The sequence below is a fragment of the Cicer arietinum genome, chromosome 2 (genome assembly GCF_000331145.2).
Source record: "Cicer arietinum cultivar CDC Frontier isolate Library 1 chromosome 2, Cicar.CDCFrontier_v2.0, whole genome shotgun sequence".
Classification (NCBI taxonomy): Eukaryota; Viridiplantae; Streptophyta; class Magnoliopsida; order Fabales; family Fabaceae; genus Cicer; species Cicer arietinum.
This window is the reverse complement of record NC_021161.2, coordinates 17036756-17043663: the sequence shown is the minus strand read 5'-3', so window position 1 is coordinate 17043663 and position 6908 is coordinate 17036756. Positions and strand designations below refer to the sequence as shown.

At 29.8% G+C, this 6908-nt stretch overlaps 1 long non-coding RNA gene across 1 annotated transcript; it reads left to right on the top strand.

Annotated features, from left to right (window-relative positions):
* The first annotated feature begins 1749 nt into the window (after positions 1 to 1749).
* LOC113783967 (uncharacterized) lies at positions 1750 to 2850 on the top strand. The gene is made up of 3 exons (XR_012161998.1): positions 1750 to 1831; positions 2187 to 2261; positions 2750 to 2850. It is a non-coding gene; the product is annotated as an uncharacterized lncRNA (long non-coding RNA).
* The last annotated feature ends 4058 nt before the right edge of the window (positions 2851 to 6908 follow it).

The window sequence follows — 6908 nt, the reverse complement described above, 5'->3', positions numbered from 1 at the left end:
ATATATATATATATATATATATTAAACAAAAAATAATTTTTCTAACAAAATATATTTTAAAAACTATGAAACAAACACCCTTTAAATCTTAAAAAATAATTTTTAATTTCAAAGAATAGATTTTTTTTCCTTAAATAAATGCACCAATTATTACCTCTCGAACAAATCCTTTCAAACAAACTCGAACATATTCAGTAATAACATAATTAATATTATTATCAATTTTGAAACACTTCTAAAGGGACTGCACCTATTTTATGCATTTTTTTACTAATTTTTTATAAATTCAGATAAACTATTTTGATTTAAGATTTATTTTTATTTATAAAACCTAAAGTTAGAACAACTTTCATGGAGTTCCTAGAAGATTTTTATGAGATTTTACAAATGCTAACTTTACTAAAGAAATACAAAGATAAAATAAAATAAAAAAATCATAAGATTTTGAAGTAGTAAATATTGAAATCGTACATAGTATAATAATTATATAATAATATGAACGATTCATCTTGGAAAGAACGGGAGAAAAGAATAGGGAGAATATGAAACGACTATCGAATATGGAACGACTAGACTACTGAATGATTGTCTAATTGATAGACTTTAAAATAAGAAATAATAATATTAATAAATAATAATAAAAATTATATTAATAAATAATAAAAAATATAAAGGTCGGCATGTCAGGCCTAATATTTTTTTTTTATAAGTCTGAGTCTGACCTATTTAAATAAATAGGCTTTAAAAATAGTGAAAGTCTAGTTTTTTTTATTAAATAGGTCTGACTATAAGTAGATCAGATCATAAGCCTCAGACGGACGGTCTAGCCTATTATCATCCCTAATCATTACTTAGAGTTCTTTAATATATAAAATATTAAATATAGTAGGAAATTTGCAAACAATTATTGTAGTTTTAAATACATCCAATATATATTATTTTAATTTAGTTTTATATTAAAGAGCAATTTATCAATTAAGGTAAATTTAAATAAAAAAATATTTTAATTTGATTTCTTTTACATAGTATAAAAGGTAGTATCCATTTTCAAATATAAAGTAAATTTTTTTTTTGTGACAAATAATTTAAATGAATAAGGTATCATACATATGTATATATGGTATGAATATAAAAAGAAATTGTGTATTTTTTATGAAAATTAATATAATCGATTATATAAATAATGGGGGGATGAATCATGAACTATATATAGAAAGATAAATAAATCCTTTTACATATATATCTAAATAAATTTTAAACTATATATAAATAATTTTGTTTGCATAATTTATACATAAATTATTTAAGATGTTATTTTTATTAGGTTTTTCTTTAATGTGTCAGTTTAATAGTAAAATGATAAAATTTAAATCCTGTTTAGAACAATAGTAAAATAATCGTTAGTGTTACTGTCAATAATAATTTTCCATCTTCAATTTTTTTCAAAAATATTAGTTCTTAAAACATATTCACAAACATTTACCTAATGAAATATGATTGAATATATGTATACAAAGTGACTAAAATAAATATATGTATACAAAGTTTTATATTCTTATTCCAATTTTTTTTTATCAATTTAAAAACACAATATATATTTCACAATAAAAACAATGAAACCATTTATGCACGTAACCGGGGCAAAAAGGTCATATTTGACTACTACCACCTTGCCACCTTTTATTTTTCTTAGTCTCTTATATATACCATGACATTGTGAATTCTTCCTCTCACACTTTTCTTTGTTGTCTCTTCCTTTCTTAAACTCAAACCGAGAAAAAAAGCTCTAAAAGCCTTTGTTCTCCATTTTAGTCTCTGAAGAATGGCAAAGGTTGAGAAAAATTATAATACAAAGCAATTTTTTTTTTCCAATTAGTTTATTTATTTATTTTCTTTTCATTTTATATATTTGTTTCTTTGGATTCATTATTTTTTAGAATTACGATCTCTTTGTGAATTTTTAAATTATTTGAAGTTATATTAATTTAAAAGTATTTATTTTTGCGAATATTTGGGAGATGAGGCCAGATGATTCATAGCACCAACATATGTTTGAATCATTCTCATCATGAGTTGATTTTTCATTTTTACTTTTGTATTGAATCAATATATATTTTGTTGAATATTTTGTCAACGATCGATTTTCTAATAGTCTAAATATTTTATGACATTGATACCTTGGTCAGAGGATGAAAAGATCAGGTGTCAAGAAGCAAATGAGTCCCGTGAAAATAGGTTTAACTTTTGTGAACAAGTTGAAGGTAAGAGTATCTTTAAGTTATGGTTATTTTGATACGCCTAAATTAAATTTGTTTTCAACAATTATAAATATTTAAATTGGTTGTTGAAATTATAGAATATTTGTATTAATATTTAATATTTTAAAATGATCTTTAAAATTTCAAAGTTTCAATTTAATTCGTCTATTATTAATATTTGTAGAGACTAGTTATATTAAGTTGATAATATTGAAAACAAATTTGAAACTAAAAGAATACTTTCATAATCTACTTTATTATATATTACATTTATATATAACGGAAAGATGAACTTAATTAACATTTTATAATTTAAGGAATCATTTTAAAATATTAATAATATATATATATATATATATTAATATTACCCTTAGATGTCAACGATCAACTTAAATTATTTACTCATTTTCAGTGCAGAAGAATCAATGAATAATTTTATCAATGAATAATTTTACTTTTAATTTGTACTCTCATGGGTCTTTTGCATGCAGGCTCGATTTCGATATAGCCCTCATGTTTACGTGTTGTTTCTAGACATACTAAATAAGTATATAACCGGAGAGAAATCTGTTGACGAGGTCTTCCATGAGGTATGTCTAAGTTGTCTATGCATAATTTATTTTTCTTTTTGTGTGATGCTAATTTTAATTTTAATTGAGATTGATTGTCAATATAAAAAAAATTATACTGTCTATAAATCATAATCATAATTTATATGTATGATTTTAAAATTTATTAAAATAAAAGGTGAATATTTTTAATAATATTGTGATATAATATTTACACCTTACATTTACATTGTATATATATAAACTAAATTCAATTAAATTCATTTTAATCATAGTTTTACTTTTCAGGTCACTACATTGATCAAAGATCACCCTGATCTTGTTGATGGGTTTCTTTATTCTTTTCCAATAGGAGGTGGTGTGTGATATATATGAGCTATTAGAGATCAATATAATGCTGCAAAAGTGAAAAATAAGGGTTGGAAAGAATTTAGTATTTTGGGACAAAGTTTTAATGTTTTTAATTTGTAAGATTTTTTTAGACTTAATTTGTGAGATTTGATAGACAAGTTTAAACCAGATTTAATAGATTTACATTGTCGGAAGGGAAATTGATCATTGACGAAATTAATTGCAACGATAACAATTAAATCTTCTTTTTTTCACTAGATCTTATTTAAAAGAATATTTTTCACGTAGGATTAACTATATATTTTTTTCTTCATGTTTTCGGAGAAACTAATTAAGGTATTTAATACTAATCAACTAGCCAACTATACATGGTTGTTGCCGACTTTTGCTATCTAATGAGAGAACTAACCACAATAAAGGATCTAAACATGATGAACTAACTCCGTTTATGCTCGCTATAAACTACTTTATTTCTCATTAACCAAACAATAGCCAATGAAAACCAAACTATCATGTGTTTCATCCTTAAACGGTTCCCTCTCATCAAGATATATGTCGTGTTATAAAAACACTAATGATAATGAAAACCACATTAAAATATTATTAACTTAACAAATTAAATAAAGTTAACATCCTTTTGGTAGTCCTCCTATTGTTGTTTAGTTCGGTGGAGATGTTTGTTTGATGGAAAGGCATGTCGTTGCTTGGTGTAAGCACTTCTTCTTCGAATTGTTTCTCAATGAGTGTTGTCAAGGTGGTTGGTAATGGGGCTAATAATTTCCTTCTAGGATGATCCTTGGGCAGGGTTAATTCCATCCCCGCCCTATATATAAACATGGTTATTAAATATTTATGCAATTCTTTTTAAGTTGTATAAATTGATATATTAGCGAGTATCCATTTTATATGTTTTTATAACAAAACATAAATAAATCACACATATTTATTTTGGTCAAGAACTTCATGTTAATTATCCATGTCAATTACATTACATGATGAATAACCAAAGGCGGAAGCGTACCTGTGGGAATTGCCATTAATGAAATCCTGGGATGATGAAGATAGAGCCAATGGGTTGAGTGATCTTCCTCAGCAAAACACCCTGAAGACCTTGCTCTCTTGATGGGGATAGAGAGAACCAGAGAGTTTTCTCCTTTAGGGTTTTGAAACTGAATAGTCTTATTGTGTTTGCCTTGGGGACCATTACCCCTATATATAACTATTATTGGTTATATCCCAAATTGCAGTATTTCCAATTCAGCCCATCATTAAATTAGAAACTGTCTGGTATCTACACTATTAATTTTCATAACTATTATGCTCTTTAGCCATAAACTATTATATATTATTTGACCCCTAGTCTATTGGCTAATTATATAATGACCCCAACACACTTTATTAATTAATTACATATGTGACCAATAAATCTTACAATCTCCCACTGGTCACACATGTATCTTTAGGAGTGTGTTAGACTTTATAATGTCAAAAAATGTCATTATAATTACCTTGAGTATAATTCAAATTGTCTCGTCCATTAATCATATCAGCACATGGAACCAAGGAGGCTTTTGTCATAATAAGCATAACTAAACCCATCAATGATCACCCGTACTGACACAACTAACTGACATAGACCCATTATGAAAAGTGTAGCATGAAAATTACATGAAGTTGGTCAATGCATGTCAATTTTCAACTGGTCCTACTTTATCGAATGAGATCATACCATAACTTAAATGTACAAAGTAACCAAAAACTGAATACTTTAAACTTTATTTCTGATCAGAAAGTCCAAATACAATGTATTTGTACTTTACAATTAAACATAGAACATGAATTACATAATGGACAAAACTCCCACTAAAATCAAGATTCCTCAAACTGTAGCACGCCCATGTGAGCAGTATGCTCATGAAAGACCTTGGGTGGTAGACCTTTAGTGAGTGGATCCGCAATCATGGAGTTTGTCCTTAAGTGTTCTATGGATATCTGTCCACTTTGTACCTTCTCTTTAACAACTAGGAACTTAATGTCAATGTGCTTTGACTTGGTTGAGCTCCTATTATTGTTAGAATACAGGACTGCTGATCTATTGTCACAATACAACTTGAGTGGTCTTTCAATCCCTTCAACTATTTGCAGCCCCGTGACAAAATTTCTCAGCCAAATGCCCTGGTCAGATGCCTCATGAATTGCTACGAATTCTGCTGCCATGGTTGATGAAGCAGTAAGACCTTGCTTGGCACTACGCCAAGAAACTGCTCCACCAGCTAACAGAAAGACATAGCCTGAAGTTGATCTTAAGCTGTCTTGGCATCCCGCAAAATCCGAGTCAGAGTACCCAGTGATCTCTAACTGGTCTGACCTCCTATATGTGAGCATGTAGTTTCTTGTTCTCTTCAAATATCTCATGACCCTCTTGGCTGCTTTCCAATGGTCAAGACCTGGATTGCTTAAATATCTGCCTAAAATCCCTACTATGAACGCTATGTCTGGACGCGTACATACTTGGGCATACATAAGACTCCCTACAGCTGAAGCATAAGGGATCTTTTGCATTTCTTGAATTTCCAAACTTCCCTTAGGGCACTGTTTGAGACTAAACTTGTCTCCCTTAGCAACTGGGGTGTCCCCTGGTTTGCAATCCTGTAACCCAAACCTTTTGAGAACCTTATCGATATAGCTCTTTTGTGACAATCCAAGAATACCTCGAGATCTGTCTCGGTGTATCTGAATTCCTAATACAAAAGAGGCGTCACCAAGATCTTTCATCTCAAAATGCTTTGATAGAAATTTCTTAGTTTCGTGCAACATGCCTATATCGTTAGTGGCAAGCAGTATGTCATCAACATACAAGACCAGGAAAATATGTCTGCTCCCACTGAACTTATGATACACACAATCATCAACTGTATTCATCTCAAAACCAAATGAGAGAATTACTTGATGAAATTTATGGTACCATTGACGAGAAGCTTGTTTTAGCCCATAAATGGATTTTCTTAGTTTGCACACCATATTCTTTGGGTCTCCCAACACAAAGTTTTCTGGCTGCACCATATAGATCGTCTCATCAATGTCGCCATTGAGAAAAGCTGTTTTTACATCCATTTGATGAAGCTCCAAATTAAAGTGAGCAACAAGAGCCATGATTATTCTTAAAGAGTCCTTCGATGAAACCGGAGAGAAAGTCTCTTTATAATCAATCCCTTCCTTTTGAGTATAACCCTTAGCTACAAGACGTGCCTTATATCTCTCCACATTACCATTGGAATCCCGCTTGGTTTTAAAAATCCATTTGCAACCAATGGGTTTCTTTCCTTCAGGTAATGGGATAAGTTCCCAAACTGAATTGTCTTGCATAGACTTGTACTCCTCATTCATTGCTTCGATCCACTTATCTGAACGAGAATCTTGCATGGCTTGATGAAAGTTGACTGGGTCGTCTTCCGTCATGCCAACATTTTCCTCTACCTCATTGATAAATACTACATAATCATCCGAAATAGCATTTTTCCTTTCTCTAGTGGATCTCCGCAATGGAGCTGGCTCTTGAGGCACTTGTTCTTGAGGATCTTGAATTTGATCTGGATTTTGTTCTTCCTGAACAACCAGATCATCTTGAGTTTGTTCAATAATGGGAAAGTCAATTGGTGGAAGAATCAGTTCTGGAATTGTTACCGATTCTTCCTCAAAGACAAAATCTTTAACCTTAATCTTCCCCCCA